This window comes from Ceratotherium simum, chromosome 19 (genome assembly GCF_057802395.1).
Source record: "Ceratotherium simum simum isolate JZ-2026a chromosome 19, ASM5780239v1, whole genome shotgun sequence".
Taxonomy (NCBI): Eukaryota; Metazoa; Chordata; class Mammalia; order Perissodactyla; family Rhinocerotidae; genus Ceratotherium; species Ceratotherium simum.
Window position 1 is genome coordinate 50,941,272 of NC_141918.1, and position 14,168 is coordinate 50,955,439.

Below are 14,168 nucleotides of genomic sequence, written 5' to 3' on the forward strand. Positions count from 1 at the left end.
GTTTCATGGATTCATGGCAAGAACTGTGATGGGTCTGAGACCTTACCCTGCGCTAACAAGTTATCATGGATGACGGCAAAAGACATGAGACTCCCTGGTCAGAAATCATGAGACCCCTGGGTCAGAAATAAAAAATATTATCACTCACAGCAAAAGCCGTAGACAAATCTTCATGTTCATTTGCATGAGTTTCCCATGTCCCCCAAGTCTCTCAGAGGCAATGCAAAAAGCCCATGATGGATGCCTGCAGACACATTGAGTTGCATTACAGGAGAGGAACACTGCTCTTGGGAATCTACCACTTTGTAATAAGCTTATTCTTTGTCTGGTGGAGATATACCTCGTCCCTGCAGATTGCTTCCTGCAAACACCATCCTGAGAATGGCCTGGTAAACAGCAGTCAGGGCCTTGTATTCTTGGCATACCAAGCAAGGATGTGCAGGATTATTCAGGGCCGGCGGCAAAGTTGCCTCTCTCAACAGGGCAGAGGTTGGCAAAACACAGACTGCGTGAAATCTTGCTTGCCACCTGTTTTTGTATGATCTGTGAGCTAAGTAAGAATGCTTTTTACATTTGAACCCCAATTAAGACGACTATTATGCCCCACAAAAGAGAATTGTATTCTTCTCAGGAGTAGACCTATATTACAAAAAATTGTACTCAATTATTATTAAAATACTTTGAATTTCATCAGTAAAAAAAAATCTCTCTTATTATATAAGTTCCTATATAATATCCTTGATTTTGTCTCTTGGCCTGCAAACCCTAAACTATCTGGCTCTTGACAAAAAGAGTTTGCTGACTCCTCATCTAGGTCATTGAGAGAAAGTTTACAAAGAGTCCTGCTTACTTGTCATTTTTGTAACTGCTAATTTCACAGCTAAGCTTGGAAGAAATGTGTGACTAACCAAATTAGTTCAAGTGTCTGCAGATTCTTTTTTTAAATATAATTTTTGAATGGGTAAACATGTACATTATTTAATTCAATCAGAATTTAAAAGGCTCCTTATCAGTCTTTCTCCACTAGTCAGGTTGATGCTTGAGTCTCTCATTGGCAAAGCTGAGGTTTATCACTTAAAAACACCTTTGCTTTATATTCAGTTTGATAATAAAAGGGACTAGCATGCTCGAATCAGAGGGATAGAATACTGCTTATCTAAACTGTCTTTGGATCATTTCCTCTTCTTTCTGGTAAACCAGCTTGTCTGGATTATTTTTATTTAGCGCGTAGTACAAATGTCAAACTAGTTAAAGCGGGTGTTTCAGCTAAGTATTGGCGCATAATAAACTACCCCAAAACTTAGTGCTTAAAGCAATGATGATTCATTATTTCTCGCAATTCTATGAGTTAAGCAGGTGGTTGTCCTGCATTCTGAGGTGTCAGCTGGGTGCCAGGATGGCTGGAAGGGCCAAAATGGCCTCACTCACATTGATGCTGGCTGCTGGAAGGGAGTGGGGAGCTCAGCTGGGATTGTTGGCTGGGGGCCTGGATTCTTCTCTGAGTCTCTCAAGAAGCCTGGGCTTCTTACTGCATGGAAGTTGGGCTCTAAGAAAGAGCATTTCCCACCCAGTCGAAGAAGTTCCACACCACTGTTGAATTCCATTGATCAAAATATATCAGAGGAACGTTCCCTAGTTCTGCAAAATGTTAACATATTGGGAAGCTGGGTGACAGGTGCACAGGAACCCACTGCCTTATGTTTGCAACTCTTCTATAAATTAAAATTATTTTAAAATATAAAGTTTACAAAGAAGAGGTCACAATGTCAGCCCAGATTTAAGGGGAAGGGAAACAGATTCCACCTTTTGCTGGGGGAATGACAAGGTTATGTTACGAGAGAGCGTGGGATGGGAGAAGTTGTTGCAGCAACCTAGCAGGCTTCTAAACCATGTTCAGGGTGTCTTAGTCGTGGCGTGGTTTGGAGTGTGTGTGTGTGTGTGTGTGTGTGTGTGTGTGTCTGATTGCTAATGCTTTCCCACCTGAATCTGGCAATCTTCCTCTTTCACTTTTGAACCAGCTATTAAGAAATACTTTTGTGCGACTGGCCCCGTGGCTTAGCGGTTAAGTGCGCGCGCTCTGCTACTGGCAGCCCGGGTTCGGATCCCAGGCGCGCACCAACACACTGCTTCTCCGGCCATGCTGAGGCCGCGTCCCACATACAGCAACTAGAAGGATGTGCAACTATGACATACAACTATCTACTGGGGCTTTGGGGCAAAAAAAGGAGGAGGATTGGCAACAGATGTTAGCTCAGAGCCGGTCTTCCTCAGCAAGAAGAGGAGGATTAGCATGGATGTTAGCTCAGGGCTGATCTTCCTCACACACACAAAAAAAGAAATACTTTTGTGTTCATATTGCCTCCACTCCCCCATGGATCACATTTTCTGAGCATGATCTGGCCAAAAAGATTGTCTTAGATAAAGCTAAGGAGCAGTCACTGGCTTGACCACTGTGCTGTGCTGACCCCGAGACTGAGAATCAGACATAGAAATCCATCAATCCTGAAAGACCTGGATCTCTAGGTTGCAACCTCAAGAATCTAGATGAACTGCCAGTCATCAGTATTTGCCTTGTGAGCTAATAAATCACAACCCCCCCTTAGATTTTAAAGCTAGGCTGTGATAATTTGCGAGTCATTTGTAAACACCTCAGCATTTACGTACAACTACATTTTAGGGTCTGCTTTTATCTTTCCTGAAGTTCCAAATTCCACTTTCTGCTCCTTTAACCCTCCTTCATACCCCAGCATGGGAACAGAGGATTTATGAGGGGAGAGGAAGAAACCTGGGATTAGTTGACATGGAAATCCTATCAAAAATTTCATTGTTTAGGAAAGCATCATATTCATAAATTTAATTGACCTGTGTTTTACTTGTCATGCTATCTATATCAGATTTGGTATTAGAGATACGGTAGTTTTCTGAAACGAACTGGAAAGGTTTTGTCTTTGAATGTTCAGCAATAGTTGAAATAACACAAGAGCCATCTGTTCTTTGGGCAGGGCACATTTTTTAGAAGTAGACCTTTGATAAGTTTTCCATTTTTTTCAGTGACTATTGATCTATTCAGGTTTTTTATTTATTCTTGAGTCAATTTTTAAAATTTATTTTTCTGGAAAATCAACAATTTCATCTAGATCTTCAAATTTGTTGGCAAAAAGCTACACATGATACTTGATTATGATCTTTCAAATATATTCTGTCTGTGGTTTACTGTCTTTCTCATCATTGAAGTTATATATTTTTGTTTTATCTCTTTTCCTTGATTAATCTTCACTATCCTTTTTCATTTTTATCGTCTTTTTGGAAGAAAAAGCTCTGATTTTATTTACGAATTCTACTTTTCTGTCTGCTTTCTAATTCATCAACTTTATTAATGTCTTTGGTGTTGTGAGTTCTCTCACTTTACTGAGGAGGTCCAGGAACTGAGACACCTGGGTGGGACATTTCCAGCCTGGGCATTAAAGTTGCCCACACTGATGGCAGGGCGCATGGTAGAGAGGAAGGCTGTAGATGTGGTTAGGGTTTTGGAAAAGTTAGGAGATGATGTTGGGAGAGGTAGGGACCACTTTCGTTTATTATGAGTGACATACAAAGACAGCCCTTTTGAGTGATTTCCCTGCAGTGTAACGAATAGTTTAAAGATGTTCAGAATAAGTAGAGCATAAAGGACAGAGAACAATAAAATGAGCACGTTTAATGGTACTTGGGTAGACCTACCCACCTCTGACCCCTGTCAAATTGTTTTAACGCAAATAAGAGTTCCACTTCCAGGAAAAAAATTACTTAGAAGGTTATACTTCTAAATTCCAATTTATGAAATACCTTGTTATTCAGTGATACTTGTTCTTTCTTCAGAGCCGTGAACTTCCCACATCATGATGTGGAATCTCTTCCTTCTTGAAACAAAGGCAGATTCCTGATAAGCAGAAAGAGAATTTTATGCCACTGGGAAAGGCAATGATCCTCCTGCCTTTTTCATAGCATAGAGAGAATAAATGAGATGGAATTAGGAATGTAGGGCTCTATCTCAGGCTTCAATAACTAGGAGACTTACAGACAAGTAATTCCTTGTTTTCAGATTCCTCTGTGATCACAATATCTGTCCTACCAAATTTTAATGCAGAGCAAATAAAACTTTTCCCAATATTTCTTGTAAACTGGATGATGATACACTTATACGTACTGCTCTCAGCCACGTCCAACATTCTTAATCACCTACACCATCTTTAATTCCCTGGCTCCAAGCACATGGATATGCCACACACCTCTTCAACTGAAATGGTTGAAATCATTCTTCCATCCTATTAATGTCTTCTCATGGAACTCGGATCCTCCTCCGTGGCCCCTGTTTTGCCTGCTCTGAACTCAACCATCTTTGACTTTTTGGCCACCCTTCACTTTCCCCCTACAGCCAACTAATTATTGTCAATTCTACCTTGGATGCCCTTTTCATTCACCTGTGCTATTCTAGTTCAGACCCTCTCTTGCTTTCAGGACAAAGGAACTAGGAGTCACCAAGCACCTGTCATGTGTTAGACACAGTGGCAGACGTTGGCTCCTCCCATTATGTATTCTCCCCTTACTCTTAGTAGGAAAATCCTGATTTTAAGCTGGGCACACAACTGCTCAGCTAAAAGGAAGTCTTTATTTATTATTATTATTATTTTTTTTTTTGAGGAAGATTGGCCCTGAGCTAACATCTGTTGCCAATCTTCCTCCTTTTTTCCCTTTTTCTCCCCAAAGCCCCAGTAGGTAGTTGTATGTCATAGCTGGTCATCCTTCTCGTTGCTTTATGTGGGATTTGGCCTCAGCACGGCTTGATGAGTGGTGCGGACGTCTGTGCCCAGCATCCGACCCAGCGACCCGGGGCGCCAAAGCAGAACGTGGGAACTTACCTGCTACGCCGCCAGGCCGGCCCCCAAAAAGAAGTCTTAAAAGGGAGAGTGTAGGCTTTTCTTTTACGTTTTCTTTGTCCAGCTGCCTAAAAGAGGGGTCAGTGAAGTCCAGCCTGCGGGCAAGAAGAATTTTTATATATTCTAATGATTGGAAAAATTAAAGGAATAATGTTTCATGATGTGAAAATTACATGAAATTTGAATTTGTGTCCGTAAATTAAGTTGTATTGGAATGCAGTCACATCCGCACTCGTTTGTTTACATATTGCCTATGGCTGCTGTCATGCGACCACAGCACATTGAATACTCTGGAAAAAGACTGTATATACAGCCTGCAAAGCCAAAAATATTTACTATCTGGCCTTTTAGAGAAAAATTTGCCAACACCTGGTCTAGATCGTTAATATGATGCCTGGAGCCCTACGAATCCAATGTCATATCAAAACTTCTTATCTCTGAATCAATTAAAGCTTCTTCCTTCCCTCTGGCACAGAGGGGTCTATACTTTTGCATACCGGAACTGGGGTGTCCTGGTCCTCCATCTTGCCCTTTGTATTAGTTTGCAGGGCTGTTGTAACAAAGTACCAAAGACTGGGTGGCTTAAACCACAGAAATTAATTTTCTTACAGTTCTGGAGTCTAGAAGTCCAAGATCAAGGTGTCAGCACATGGTCTTCCCATTGTGTGTGTCTGTGTCCTAGTTTCCTCTTCTTATAAGGACACCAGTCTTAGTGTATTAGGGCTCACCTCAGTGACCTCATTTTAACCTCTTTAAATACCCCATCTCCAAACACAGTCACTTTCTGAGGCACTAGGGGGTTAAGACTTCAATATCTGAATTTTGGGGGTGACACAATTCAGCCCATAACACTTTGCTACTCTTTCTCTCCTGCTCTGCTACTTCTGACTTCTCCAGGATCAAACTAGGGAAGAGGGAAGAGGATTAAAGGGCAAACGCCTTTGTATTTAGCTGGTGCTGTTGGTCACTCTGTTGAGGCTGTTGGACGCCTCCCGCCAGGACAGCTTGGACTGCTGACTTGGATGGGGGTAATATTACAGTTTCTTTGGCTGACTCCCTCCCAGCAACGGCTCCACCCTGCACCTTGACGCTGGTGATGCAAGCTCCGGCTGGTTTCTCTTGCCTAGCCAGTGGTACATTCCGCACAGTTTTCTCGGTGTCCCTTAGGCCAAACAGACAGTTCTCTGGGATCAGGTCTTTCCAGGGGGCAATGTTTCCAAATGAAATAGATAATAAAAGCTTGAGAGTGGAAAAAAGTCAAAGAAAATGATTGTCAGTGTCAGTTCAGGGCCCTGAACTGTCCCCGGACTCCAATCACCTTTAGGGTCTCTGCCATCCATTTGGCGTGTGTTACCTATGGACTTGTACGTTACAATAATTGGTATCGTAATCATGAAACAACACGTGCTGTACCGAGTAGCTGTAATACATCTCTTTTTAATTCTTATAATATCCCCTGTTCTAGGTATAATGATATAACAAATGAGGAAACTGAGGTTCAAAGAAGCCAAGTAACTTTCCAGTGTTACTCCCTGCTATGATCTGAATGTTTGCATCCCCCCAAATTCGTATGTTGGTATCCTAACCCATAAGGAGATGGCATTAGGAGGCGAGGCCTTTAGGAGGTGATTAGGTCATGAGGGTGGAGCCCCCATGAATGGGATTAGCGCCCTTATAAAAGATGCTCCACACAGGTCCTTGTCCCATTCTTCTGCCATGTGAGGACACAAAGAGAAGTCTGCAGTCAGAAGAGGCCCCTCACTGACCATGCTGGAACTCTGACCTTGGATTTCCAGCCTCCAGAACTGTAAGCAATAAATTTCTGTTGTTTCTAAGCTACCCAGTCTGCAGCCCAAAGGGACTAAGACACCGCCTTACCAGTACCAGGAAGTCAGTCTATGTTAGAGGCAAATCTTAGCTATTTAGTCCCAAACCTGGACACTGCCTGGCACACAGGGGCTCATTAAATGCTTACTGAGTGAACGACTCAGTCCTCTTTATTGTTCCATTGGAGTTCATAGTGCGTAGCCTCAAATTTAAATCCATGGCTACTTCACCACATTGTCATCATCCTAGATGTTGGTTGTTAGGACTGTTGAATAAGAAAAGAGTAATTGAATATTCCTTCAAATAATCTCCTTTTATTCACTGACACTATCTTTGTGCAGAACAACCCCACATACTGTCACCATGACAACACACTGTCCTGAGTCCCATTCAGGCCATCAGACATACTTTATAAATAGAATATTCAGTTTCATTCTACCCAATTTTGCCTTAACTTTTTTTGTAATAAAACCAGAGAGAATAACCAACATATTAAGTTTTTGCTTTAAAACTCAGAACACAGTGCTTTCATGAGGTTTTTATTAAACAGTTCATGCAGTCACATGAGACCTGTTGTGAGCATTTAACGTTTAGAAACCATTTTGTTCCCTTAACAAGTAGCAGAGAACCTTCCATATGGTAGGTGTAAAATTAAGCACCAGAAACACAAAGAAAAGCAAAAACCCCTTTCCTTCTCTCGGGACACAGACAATACAACAGCTAATATATTCATGTGTATGATGCGTAAATCTGTAAGTTTACAATTAGAGATCATACGGTCAGAGAGTGTTACCTCCATTTCCTCTAACACAAACACAACCAGTTACCAATGTCCTCTTACATCTGCAGTTTCTTCTAGATTTTACTCCGAGAGTCTTGGCTTATCATTCCACTGAAAGGTTTATAACTTGTCAAAGGACAAGATGGCCAAATTAGGAAAAAGAGAAAACACATTAATTCCAACGAGTGGGTTGTCTTCCTGATATATTTCAAAATACGTTTGGTAAAGAAGCATTTTTCTTTACCTCAGGCAATAAAATGTGTTCCAGGAAAGTTTTCAGAAAATAAAAAAATTCTTCCTCATTTAATTATATTTTATATTCAGTTTTAACAATGATCTTTCAGATTTTTCTAGGGATAGGAAGGGTGTGCAGGACTGACTGGGATTGGTAATAATAATAATGATAATAACAGTTATTATTCAGCTCTATTATTGAGTATATGTTAGGCATGGTGATCTGCCTGTTTACATTCATTACCTCATTTAGTCCTTACAATAATCTAGTGAAGTATGTACTAGCATCAGCCCCATTTTAAAGATGAGGAATCTGGCACTTAAAGAGATTAAGTAACTTGTTCAGCTCCTAAATGGTGGAGGTGAAGTGGAGGAAATTCTGGATCTTATTGGTACTCATATTCATGAGTAAAAGGTCCATTTTCATTTGTTCTCAAGGTAACTGTCACATAGACCATTTGTAGCAGAATTTTTACTACAAGTGACTACCTTACTAAGTGAAGGCATTTCTGGTCCTTTGCCATATATCTTGGGTTATTAACTTCTCTCTTTTTGTGAGTAAAACCTACTTCCTGTCATTCTATAAAACCAAAATATCTCCAGCCAGACTCGGGAACCCAAAACACTACCCTGAGGTCATTGGGATGTGGATCTCCCTCTTCTTCTCCGGAAGTCCCGTTCTGCGCCCCTGACTCACAACACGTGCTAATGGCTCCAGGTTGCACTGATGCAAGGGGCCTGGGTTAATAAGCCCACTAGCAGTCAGCACGGCTGTGGTGGAAGAGAAAACAGCTCATGAAATAAAAATGCACGCTGTACACAGAAGCAACAGGAGGAATTGGGACTATAACTGTGAAAGGCGCAGTTCTTATTCCCTAGAGACCTCATACTGTAAAAACCTCATTAAGATGTTTTATCGTCATCTTTCCATGACTGAGAAGTATTTCTTAATGTTTAAACAGAAGGAAAAGACACTGAAACTAAAACCTGAAAGTTAATGGAAAGAATAATATTTTACCCAGAGTCTTGTAAATGGGCCAAGAAGAAAAATCAGAGAGATTTTAAAAAAAAGAGAGAGAAAACAAAGCAGAGCTCTTTAGGTTTTCAGAGTTAATGGGTAAACCTCCAAAGTGCTGACCCCTTGAAAGCAACTTAGATGAACATCCAGAAGTCTGAGGCTTCACTAGACAGTAGCCTAATTACTCGAATCTATGATGACTGGGGAAAAAAAGAGGTTGCTCTGCAAGATTCTTCTCTCCCAGCGGTGATTAAAATATGGTCCTAATTCCAGGACACATGGTTGGATGGCCTAAACCAGAGGTTCCCAACCTCAGTGACATTTTGGGCCAAGTTATGGGGGTTGTCTTGGGCCTTGTGGGATGTTTAGCAGCATCCTTGACCTCTGCTCACGAGATGCTGGGAGCATACCCCCCACCTCAGTCATGACAGTCAAAAATGTCTCCAAACCTTGCCAAGTGTCCCAGGTGGGGCAAAATCACCCCCAGTCGAGAACCAACAGCGTAGACATTTCTTTTTCAAGCTCTTGTTATGTCTGGTGACCCAACTGACCCTTCAGGAGACCTAGCCGCACGGTGTCAGGTCAGGGGTAAGGACTTTTACACATCTTCAGATGGCTTCGAATCTTCTCTTTTTCATTTACTAGCTGTGTGGCCTTTGTCAAATTACAAAATAATATTATCAGTAGTTGTTATTTATTGAGTGCATTCACTTTTCAATCAGAATGTATGGAAGGAGCCAGGAAATCTACTAGGTTCTGGGGATACAATATTGAGCAAAAATAATGCTGACTGATTTCATGGAACTTTACAGCCTAGCAATGAGATGGATATTAATCAAACAACTGCTCCCGTGATTGCATAATCACCCAGTCAGATGAGTGCTGTGAAATAAAATACATGGCCTTAGTGTGTGCGTAGGTCCTGTGGTTGGAGAAAGCAGCAGGCATTCTGAAAGATCAGTGTGGTTGAACCCAGAAAACAAGTTTACCAGAAACCAGACACTCTGCTAAGCACTTTCCCTGTAGGATGGCATGGAGGGGGTACTTTCGGCGTAACGTGGGTACTATTACACCCTTATCTATCAGGTGAGGGTCTATGATGTCGTCACTTAGCCAAGGTCACATGATTTGAGAGTGAGGAAGCTGGGGTTCAAGACCAGATCTGTTGACGTCAGAGCCTGTGTTCTTTCACCACTCAATTATGCCACCTCTTCATTACCCTATCTTTTAGTTTTTTTGTTCGATTGATTTATTTTTAATAATGAAACATTTCAGACACGTCACAAAGATGTAGAGAATAGTAGAATAAATACCCATATATCCATCATCCAGCTTGAGAAATCCTATGTTACCAATGTAATAGGAACCGTCTGTGAGCTACTCTCTGCTCCCAGTCCCCCTCCAAACCATGTTCACCAGAGGCAACTACCATCCTGAATCTGCTGTGTCTTTCCCATGCATATTTTAAACCTTTACTACATATATACGTAGCTAGCATAAAATATATAGAGCAGAGTGCGAGCTTTTAAGCTTATAAAATATTAAATTATATGTATCCTTCAATAATTTGCTTTTATGCTTTCTTTTCAGGTTTATCCATTTTCTTTTGAGATCCTCTGAGATCTTTTATATCCATGTTGATACATGAAACTCTAGCTCATTCATTTTCATTGCTCTATAGTATTCAATGTATAAATATGCCACAATTTATTAACTCATTCCCCTATTGCTGAACTGGATTATTTTAAAGTATTTTTTACTGTTATAAACAATGCTGCAATAATGTTCTTGTACATATCCTCTTGCACACAACTCTAGGACTTTCTCTGAAGACTATCTAGAAATTGCTAGATTGAAGAGTATAAGTATCGTCAATTTTACTAGACATTGTCAAGTTGATTTTCAAAGTGAAACCAGTTTAGAAATGTTAAAGTATGTGAGAGCTCTCCTTGTTCGATATAGTCTTCAAATTCAGTACTCTGTCAATTATATGTTATTATGTATCTCCCAGTCCCTAGCCTGTCATTTTACTTATTTATTGTGTCTGTTGTTATGCAATAGTCAATCCTAATGTACTCAAATCTATCAATCCTTTTATTCATGGTTTGTCTTTTTTGTGCCTTGTTTGATGAAACCATAGAAATGAATGATTTATTAAAGCTCTTTACATACTTTGAAAAGTAATGTTTTGTTAGCTATACATAATGGTTTCTTTTTAACGTCCTCTTTTGTTATTAGTTTGTGCTTTTTCTTTTTGATTTGTCAGTTATACATACTGCAAATATTTTTTCCCATTTTATAGCCCATCTTTTCACTTTGTTTATGTAGTCTTTTGTCAAGCAAATGTCACTAATTTTGGTGCCAACAAATTTATCATCTTTTCCTTTATGGTATGTACGTTTTGCATCTCAGTTAAGAAAACTCTTATTACCCAAAGCCACAAAGATATTTTCTTATTAAATGTTTAAAGTTTTATTTTTAGATGTAGATCTTTGATACACCTAGAGATGACTTCTGTCTATGGTGTGATGTAGGGATCCATTTTCATATTTTTCCATATGGATAACTAATTGTTGTAACACTCATGATCCCTACTGATCAGTATTGCCACCTCTGTCATAACCAATAACCAAATATGTACAGATCTGCTTCGGGGCTATCTCTTCTCTTCCATTTGTCCTTTCTTGTCACATTGTCTTAATTATCACAGTTTTATAATAGTCTGATATCTGGTAGGGTATGCCTTGATCTTATCCAACACTGTTTTTGGTATTTTTCACCCTTTGTTTCTCCATGTAGATTTTAGGGTGAATTTTCAAGTTCTACCAAACTTTGTTGGTATTTTTATTGGAATTATATTGAATTTATAGATTAATCTGAGAGAAGCATTATATTTTGATTACTTAAACATATATATTTCTCTACTTATTTAGATCTTCTTTAATATCCTTCAGCAAAGTTTATAATTTTCTCCACAAGACATGCACATATTTTATTGTTTACTTCTAAGTTCTGTATATTTTAAAATTACATTTTCTAACTCTCTGTTGCTGACATACATAAATGCAATTGATTTTTGTATATTATTCTTATATCCAACAATCTTGCTGATGTGGGAGATCAAAACTGGCCACCTCAAAATATGTCTCTTTACCTTGATTATTTTCTCTGATGGACATTTGACCTCCCCCACTAACTGCCTAAAGAAATTTAAATCTGCATATGGATAGACTGGGAGGGTCCTTGCTAAGCCCATTCTTATCAAAGTTCTGTTTACCAAATATTAGATTTGTAAGAGAAATCTCCATCTGTAAAGGTATCTCCCTCTCTGTACTGGGAAGGGGGAGATGACCTTATCTCTAGAAACTCTTATCAGTAAGGAAGGAGAGGACTTAAATCTGCATACTCTTGATTACTGTGCTTTCTGGTAATTTCCCATAGCTGACTCCCCCACCCCTCAACATCCTCCTTTGCCTACCTTAATATGCTATTTAAGGTGAAAACCTCTGCCATTTGTCGAGAAACTCAGTTTCCCTGGTTTCTCTCATGTATACATGTTATAAAGCTTTGTTTGATTTTCTCCTGCTATTCGGTCTTATGTCAATTTAATTTGTAGCCCAGCCAGAAAGGACCCAGAGTGGGTAGAGGATAGTCTTCCTCCCCTTCACTGAACTCTCTGCTTAGATCTCGTAAGTTTTGTATAGGTTTTTTTGAGTTTTCTATCTAGACAACCATAACATCTATGCTCATACTGCTAATACTCATATTTATCACATGAGGGTCCATGACGCTGTCACTTAGCAAAGGTCACATGATTTGAGAATGGGGAAGCTAGAATTCAAGACCAGACCTGTTGACTTCAGAGGCTGTGTTCTTTCACCACTCAATTATGCCACCTCTTCAGTACCCCGTCTTTTAGCTTTTTGATTGAATTTTTTGTTATTTTTCAATCTATATGTATTTTATTTATTTCACAGTTTGTTTATATATATATATCCTTATATATACATATATTTTTTTTCCCTGCAGTAGCTAAGACTCCCAGCAGTAGCTTGGAATTGCATTGTAATATTAAATATAAGCTATATAGTGGACTTTCTTGATTTGTTCTTGGTTTTAAAGCCATGTTTCTACATTTCCAACATCAGGTATGATATTTGCTGTAGATTTTTAAAAAATGTACTCTTTACTAGTTTAAGAAAATTCCATCTATGCAAAGATTGCTAAGACATTTTATCAAGGGAAACTAAATTTTTTCTAGTGCTTTTCTTCTGCAGGTACTTATGTTTTTTTCCTCCAATCTATTATTGTGATGACATATTATTGGATATGGTGAATTACAGTGATAGATTTGAGTTTTAGTTTTCTCATTTGCAAATTGCAGAAAATAATCTTTACTTTGTAGAGTTTGGTGCCGGTTAAATTAGAGAGCATCTGTGAAGAACTGCCGGGCAGGCACAGATCAACGCCGTGCCCGTCTCTTCCTTTTGCCCCACCAGATCCTCTGTCCATTGGTGCTGTGCCCTAGGACTGCGTTAGTGGTTCATGGCTCCCTTGCTTCTGTCTCTTGTTAAGTTCAGCCGATGGCAGGTGAGAGCAACATGTTGAAGGGCTGGAGGAGGGGGAAGCTGGAGTATTTATTCCCCTAGTCATCTTCTTGGCAAGCCACACCAGATCGTCTATATCCCTCTACTGAAGAGCTCAGTGCCTATCGTGTGGCCCTCTCCATACAGCTACGTGGAGGATTCTTCTGACCACACCTTCCTCCATGCCCCTTTGAGCCCAGAGGTGAAGACAGCTCTCCTCTGCCACTTGCATTTACCAGCCTCTGAGTCCTGCTCTCCTCACATTAGTTTCCCTAATCTCTGCCCAGAATTTTTAAATTATCCCTTTACTTAACTATCCTCAAATTATTGAGTTGAACTGTGCCTGTGTTTCATACTAGGAACCTGACTAATACAGAGACAAATACATAAATAGACTGTTCATTCCATCCCACTATAACCTGGATATGGATATGGATGGGTTTCAAATCAAGTATTTCTGGGGCCAGCCTGGTGGTGCAGCGGTCAAGTGCACGTGCTCCGCTGTAGCGGCCCGGGGTACGCGGGTTCAGATTCTGGGCACGCACGGATACACTGCTTGTCAGGCCATGCTGTGGCAGCGTCCCATATAAAGTAGAGGAAGGTGGGCACAGATGTTGGCCCAGGGCCAGTCTTCCTCAGCAAAAAGGAGGAGGTTTGGCATCGAATATTAGCTCAGGGCTGATCTTCCTCACAAAAAACAAAAAACGAAAAAGAATCAAGTATTTCTGTTCAGGGGAACATCTATTCATTGTCTTGATTAAATAATTGGATTAATCGTTATTATCTTGGGTGGTGTCTAAACTGTT